We start from the raw sequence: 7,570 nt of genomic DNA on the forward strand, positions 1-7,570 counted from the left end.
CGTTGACTGGTTCTTGAGTCAGAAGTTTGGGGAGGATTGAGGAAAAGAACAAGGGAGGGGCATGTGAAAAGGTGCAGAGGTGTAAAAGGGCACCAGGATCTGGGAGTTTGGAGTTGCTGGGGATGGAGTCAGGGATGGGATGGAGAGGGGCCAGGGCAGAAGGCTTTTACAGGCTCTGCTATGGAGATGGGGTTACATTGGTTCAATCACTCTTTGCTTCAAAATGTAACCCAGATGGGGGGAATGGGCTTTTCACACTTCGTGACCTAAACTCTTTGATGTAAAATAAACCATAGTATATTTTAATTACAAACAAATATTTCTGTAACATCTGCTGCTTCTAAATTCCTGGGTCCTTGGGTCCAGAACTAACTGTGGAGAAAGGGTCCCAATTTATCTTGAATTCTAACTCCCCTCACATAAGGGGAACCAAGGTAAGGGGGATGATCCTTTTCAAAGCAGTTCACATTCTGCGTTTAATCTGGATGCATTATTTTCATCACCCCATTTTACAGATGAAGAAACTAAGGCTCATATAACTTAGAGGGTTTTTTGAGGTGGCTCAGTGACAGAACACTGATGCTAGTATGTGAATCAAGACCCTCCAGCTCACAGCACTAAGTCTCTTCCTACGCACTTCTCTTAAGATTTTATCTGCAGGTCACGTTCCAGTGTCTGCCTAGGGCACATGTGAAATACGGCTCACCTCCAGTGTCGCGATGAGGCATCAATCTTACTTCTTCTGTATCTTTCCAGTTTGGATGTGAGAGATGTACATTCATCAGGGACGCCTGAGATGACTGTTAAGGATTCAGCTCTAACTGACCAGAAGCCTCAGGGTTTACAATTATAAGTAGATCTAACCTTGGCAGTGAGGGTCTAATAAATGAAACTGTGATGTCCATAAGTTTGAGATGCTATGGTTTACATGTTTGAGCAAATCAAAGCCTTTTAGCAGTATCCACGAGCAGTAAGCTGCTGAGGACGTGAACCTATTGGGAGAAAACTCACATTATGGTAATGGACACCATTTACTGAACATCCATGACATACTGCATACCATCCTAGGTAGGTGTATATGGTACTTATACAATCCACGCAAGACCCAGTGAGGTAGGTGTGGGCATGCCCATTTTACAGACATAGAATTCAAGGTTCAAGATGACTTAACCATCTTTGTCTGAGATCATACAGCTGGTAAGTGGAAAACCTGGGGTTCAGACCATTCTGTCTGACTCCAAAGTCCAAGCACTTCCATCTACAATCTTGCTACTCAAAGTGTGGTCCTTGGACCAGCAGCATTGGCATGACCTGGGACCTTGTTAGTAATGCAGCATCCCAAGCTCCATCCTAGACCCGGCTAATCAGAATTTGCATTTAAACAAGATTCCCAGGTGATGTCTGTTCACATTAAATTTCAAGGCACTGCTCTGGGCTTCACTACCTGGGCTTCATACTTTCAGGATCTTGTGGGTGCAGTTCTGATTGCCATAGTCTCAACTGAGCATGAACAGGACAAAGTCTCATGGAGCATCTTCCTTCCCCTCCATGTGGAGAATTGCTCTACTTCAGCCCCATATCCATGAACAGGTTTTAAACCGCTGGAGACAGCGCCAGAATCTGTAAAAGGGAGGGCGGACTGGCCTGTGATATTCGGTTTGGCCAGCAGGGGGCACCTGCAGTATCTGCCTAGGCAGCGTCCCCTGCCTCAGGAAAAACGGGTGGGAAGCTCAGACCGTGGCAATCGGGAGGGTGTACTGTAGGCATACTACGGTGAAAAAGCCTTACTCTCCGCTTGCTTAGCCTGGGGGACCTAGCTCTGTGGTCCAGAGGTGGAGGGAGCTTTTGTCAATGTGTGCGTTTCGGGGTAAGTGACGGCACTAACCCCTTGGAAAAGCCCACGCACCTCTTCGCAGCCTGTAAACCTGCGCATGGACGCAGGAGCATGTGGACAGGGCTTGGGGGTCAGGGGTAGGGGTCTGGGTTCTAATTCTGCCTTTGCCACGAACTCCCAGTGTGATTTTCGGCCTGGATTCCTTTCCTCAGCCTCAGTTCCCTCAGCTATCTGAGGAATAAGGTGCATGAGATCACCTCGGGTCAATTCAAGCTGCAACGTTCTGTTAAGTCATAATTAAAACGCCCCACGAGAACACTCTCTATTTAAAAGAATTATTTTGTTAAATCAAACTGTGCAAAGCTAATTATCACTCCTTAATTCATCTATTTTATAACTTTCACTTTTATTCTGCCTAAGATTTTTTTTTTCTGGTACAGAAGTGAATAATTAAAATATGAAAAGAAATCACAACAAAACACAAATTTGAATAAGTTGCCAAATACCACAAACAGCCTCAAATTCAGAAAGACGGTATAATATTTTCACTAAATAACTCTCTGAACACATCTCTATAGTGCTTTCAAATTCCTACATTTTTTGGCTTCATACTCTTTGATCATATCTCTGTAAAACTGTCATTTGATAATATTTTGCAAGCAAAGAATTAAAAAGATAAGCTATTGTTTCCTCTAACAGAGTTGGTCAAAATTTATGTTTTAATCTTGATATTTGGGATGTGTAAACCATATGTCTTCAGACACAGACATACTGTAGTCTTGCTACAGGATTGTGCTATACAAACAGGAAAACAGAAGAAATTGTATTTCACCCAATTCCCATCAACCCAGAGAAAATATATGGTGCATTTATAACTTTATACGCTGTATTCTTGAGTCTATTCTTGAGAGGACAGAACTTGCATTTTGACTAAATGTCAGTGAGAATTCTGGCCTCCACCATCAATTGTATACCTTTGATGACTTGAAGACTTCTTCACAGGTTGACTTCTGGCTGAGTACATCTTAAACCTTGCATCTCCTCCGTTCTCCATTTACTTCTGGTGCCAGGTGCAGTAGGACATGTTCCTGGGGTGACAGACCTGGGGGTCTTATACTTTCATGACAGGTTGCCTAACGAGTCAGCGTGCAGAGTATTCCCGGAAGCCGTTCCTACACTCCTGCTTTATCCAAAGCTCTGGAGGAAACTGGGGCTGAGATTCCATTGGAGGTGAGATCCCATCCCTGCTGTTGAAGGATTTTAACCTGCCGGGGGGTGGGAGTGATGCAGGCCACGGGCTATGGCTGGGCAAGGCTTTGCTCTCATCTGCCCCCAAAATGTGTCCGCGGAGGATGGGGTGACTAGAAAAACTTCTTTCACTGCTGTTAATTTTTCTTCACCTCTTCTGAGCTGGTTCAAACCTCAGTGCCCTTTTCCTCCTATCTGATGCGTCCTTTCTTTCCATTCACTGTTTTTCTCACCACGCTCCGAAAGTCTGGAATTATGAGTAGGCTTCAATAGCTGAATCCTACTTTTCCCTCTCACTTCAAACCACAAATTGAGACATTAACCTAAATGGAAGCTAATGGCTTGGTTATTCCTGTTTTTTCTGGAGAGTATTCCTTAGGTAGGCTTCCCTGCCTCTTGCCTGTGCTGGTGATTCTCCGCCTAAGTTTTTGTTTGTCTGTGTTTTTAAATTAAACCTCAAATGAGGATGTAGAGAGCCAAATTCAGAATGAGGGAAACTCTATAGGACAAATGACCTGACTTCTTTGAAAAAGAAAAGGCATGAACAAAATAATAGGGGTGGGAAAGAAACTTCTGGATGAAAAGAAACTTAAGAGACATATCAACCACATGCCATGTGTGGACACTGTTTGGATCTCCATTTGAACCAATCACCTATAAAAAGAACATTTGTGAAACATGTAGGGACGTTTGAACGTGGTCTGGAAATCAGCTGATACTAAGGAATTTTTGTTAATTGGTTGGGTGCGAGCTAGCGATAGTTTGGATTATGGTTCAGCACATGGTCCTCTCCTACTACCCATGTCCCCCAACCGTGAGGGATCTACGGGGAAGGAGGAGGCAGGTGCAAAAATCCAAACACGAAATGGCAGTGGCCTCAGTCCATGGGGTGGTGATAGGTTAGTGGGAAGGGATGAACCACAGAACCATTTTTCTCCGCCCAGTTTCTCCCATCATCTCCTCCCATTGTCATACCTTTTCTTGTCCTCGGGCTTTACTTCGCTGCCTCTTCTTAGGAAGCCCTCCTTTTGGCCTTACCCTTCTCTATACTCTACCCTACCTTTGACCTGCCTGCTCCCGGAAGCTGTCTCCACCACAGCACCCACTGTCGTCCCTTCTCTGAAAGTCCACTGTACACCTTGAATTTACAGGCATTAGTGTACAGGTCACCTTTGGTCACCTGCTTATCTCCCCCGTTGGCCAGACTTGGGCCTCATGTATGCTGCACCCATCTTATTCTACATGCTCAGAAAAGGTTTGCTACTGAAAAGCACACCAGGCAAAGATATTTTATCCTGGAAAGTATATCTGCATAGAGATGGGGTGCCCCCATTAGTGCCTTAACAACTGGAGGTGAGTATGGAGGCAGTGAGAGTACCAGATGGGAACCTGCAGGCCCCCTGGAGGATGAGGGATGTGGCTTTATTTCATCATGTCCCATCCCCGATCATAGCACTTCAGAGATGCTCTCTTGGATGATGAGGCAGGAGTCCTGGCAGGCAAGACATTGGTCTGCTCCACCGCAGGGGTTCTCAACCCGGGGCACACTGTAGAATCACCTGGGGTGCTGAAAAGTCAATCCTCATGTACAGCCCTGCTCATCCCTTGAAGACTCATTAAAACAAAATCTGTGGGGATGGGGTGCGGACCCAGGCATCTTATTTTCAAAAATCCATCTAGGTGATTCCAGTTGCAGCCGAGGCTGAGAGGCACTGGGCTGTGGAAATCTTTGGCCCACTACAGAGCTGGGATTTAATGGAGTCATTTACAAAGCTGCCAGCTGTTCCTTGTTGGCTGTGCCAACAGAGAGAACAAGCTTACCGTTTTTTTATTTCTATGAAATACAGTAAATAATCTCAACAGTATGCAAGGGAAGGTTCTTAAAGCCACATGCTTCAGGAGAAATTCAAAGGGGTGGAAGAGAGGTCTTTTTGCACATGGGAAAGGGGCTGGGCAATCATTTCAGATGCTTATACCTTCCTTGTTTGGGATAGGAGGCTGGAGCATGGGGTGGGGGGTGGGACAGCAGGCAAGTGGGCAGGAGAATAGGAGCCTAAGGAAGAGCATCATGCTTGAGATTCATAGGTAAAAGGCGAACACAGTCTGAGAAGGACTTGGCTGCCTGGAGCCTAAGGTCCCCAACCTACCACCTCCCTCTACCTTGGAGTTAAAGTGCCCAGAGGACATGACCCCGTGAGGCGTGGCTGGGAGCCGAGTGGGGCAGGTGTGGGTGGCTGAGGGGTGCTGGTAAAAGGAGAGAAGCACCAACCAGCTTGGTGACCCTCTGCCACCACAAGCAGGGGTCTGTCTCGCTCTTAGCGCTTGCTACCCTGTGTGACCACTGAGTGGGCTAAAGGGAGGAATTACTTATGTGATACTTGAGGTACAAAAAGTGACACATTTCCTACTTTTTCTAAACAATATAAAATCCAGCTCTGAGCTTCTGCTCACCCAGCCATTTCTGCGTTCTTCTCAGACAAGCGCCCTGATGCTTCCATGAACCACGGCGGCTGCCCGTTTCCTTTTCTCTGCTCCTTCTGTTAATGGCTGTCACTGCTTCCCTGGGAAGGACCCTGTGATGATGGTCTGGTTCCCACTAGGAACAGAAACCCAGACCCTCCCCTTCTGCAGCCCATCCTGAGGGGCTGAAACGAGACTCCTTTCAATCCCCAACGTTCAAGGCAGAAAACGCCTCACCTAAGACTAGCTGTTCTCATTTAGATGCCTCTGGGGAACTGTAAAAACTGATGCCTGGCTCGCACCTCCAGATTCTCTGACGTAATTGGTCTGGATAAAATCTGGGCATAGTGATTTTTAAAAGTTCCAGGTGACTCTGACTTGCAGCCAAGATCGAGAAGTACTGCCAGCCCAATTCTCTTTCCTGAGTGTAGAGAAGATGCACAAACCCAGCTGCCTGCAGAGGGTGAGTGGTTAACATCAACACAGGATTATCTGGGGTCTCCCACCTGCCCAGATCCATTGTCTTTAAAAGCCTTGTGCAGGCTGCAAACAGTGGCTGCAGGGTGGCCCTCAGTGGCCAGTGAGGGACCATTCACCCAGAATTTTTAAAACAAAAGCTTATTCATGTACATAGCCAACCATAGGTAAAGGAAGCCCAAAACTTCAGGAATGAAAGCCCTGGCTATCTCTTCAGGGAGATAAGACACAGTTATTTCTAAACGAGGTTATAGTGTATTTCTAACAACTCATCCTGCTACACTGGTTTACTTGTCTATCTACCTTCAATGCCAGTTCCACAGGACCAGGGACCACGGCTGTGAGTTTCCTGCTATATTGATACTTTACAGGCCAGAGGCTGGCACTCAGCCAATCACTGTTGCAAGAACAGATGAATGCCTAGATGGATGGATGGATGGGTGGGTGGATACATGATGAGTGTATGGACGGATGAACCGGAATCGCTGCCTCCTGAGAGGCTCTGGAATACCAGCCTCTCACTCAAGGTTTATGGTTCTTTGCGCAAGCCAGAATTGGCAAGGGACATCTGGAAGCAGAGCAGCCTATAAATTCAACTTTTAAAAAGGCCAGAACCTCAGAGCCCCGGAAAGCTTTATTTTAGCTATTCACATGGCTGCAGCTTAAGATTTTACAAGAGTAGAGGCTTGTCAGCCCCTCTACCTTGTGACTTGCAGACTCCACGACTGAGTGGAAAGAAAGTGCATTCTTTTTTTTAACATCTTTATTGGAGTATAATTGCTTTACAGTGGTGTGTTAGTTTCTGCTGTATAACAAAGTGAATATACGTATACATATATCCCCGTATCCCCTCCCTCTCGCCTCTCCCTCCTACCCTCCCTATCCCACCCCTCTAGGTGGTCACAAAGCAGCGAGCTGATCTCCCTGTGCTACGCGGCTGCTAAGAAAGCGCATTCTGATGAAAGCCATCAACCTCGAAGAGTGATCCTTCCCATACAAGGATTTATAAGAAAAAAAATGCCACAGTGAAAAGAATAAGATTTCTGTCTTTCATTCTTCTCCAGCTCCTTTTATTCCTGGAGGGAGTACCTTTGGGCTGCCTTTTCTTCCACTATTGTGTTGGTCTTTTCTCTGCAACATGTACAGAAGGGAATCCCCCAGGACAGAGACACCTCGAGCTGGGAACATGGATGTGAGGTGGCTGTATGCCAACTCCTGGCCTGAGCTGGTTTCACCCCGGCTGTGCCTAACCAGCCCGCACACCTGCAGGCTTCTCACCTCTCTTCTAGTCAGTGAGTAGAAAGCAGCTCATGTTCCTGCAGGGCAGGCCCCCTCCAGCCAGGGATGGTGGGTATGGGCCTGTCTGTAGGACCATGCCTTGGGTGGCTGGCGGGTTCTCTTGTTTGCTGTATGGAAGCTTTCGGAACCTGATTTTGGTCAGGCCTACAGGACAGAGGGGTGAAGAGTTCAGTAGGAACGCCTGGGTCAGCAGTCTGTTCCGCGCCCTTACCCCGGCCCTCGCCCAGGCAGGGACTGAGGCTACTGAACCCT

Source organism: Monodon monoceros, unplaced genomic scaffold (genome assembly GCF_005190385.1).
Source record: "Monodon monoceros isolate NGI ecotype Baffin Bay Population unplaced genomic scaffold, NGI_Narwhal_1 Super_Scaffold_4, whole genome shotgun sequence".
Taxonomy (NCBI): Eukaryota; Metazoa; Chordata; class Mammalia; order Artiodactyla; family Monodontidae; genus Monodon; species Monodon monoceros.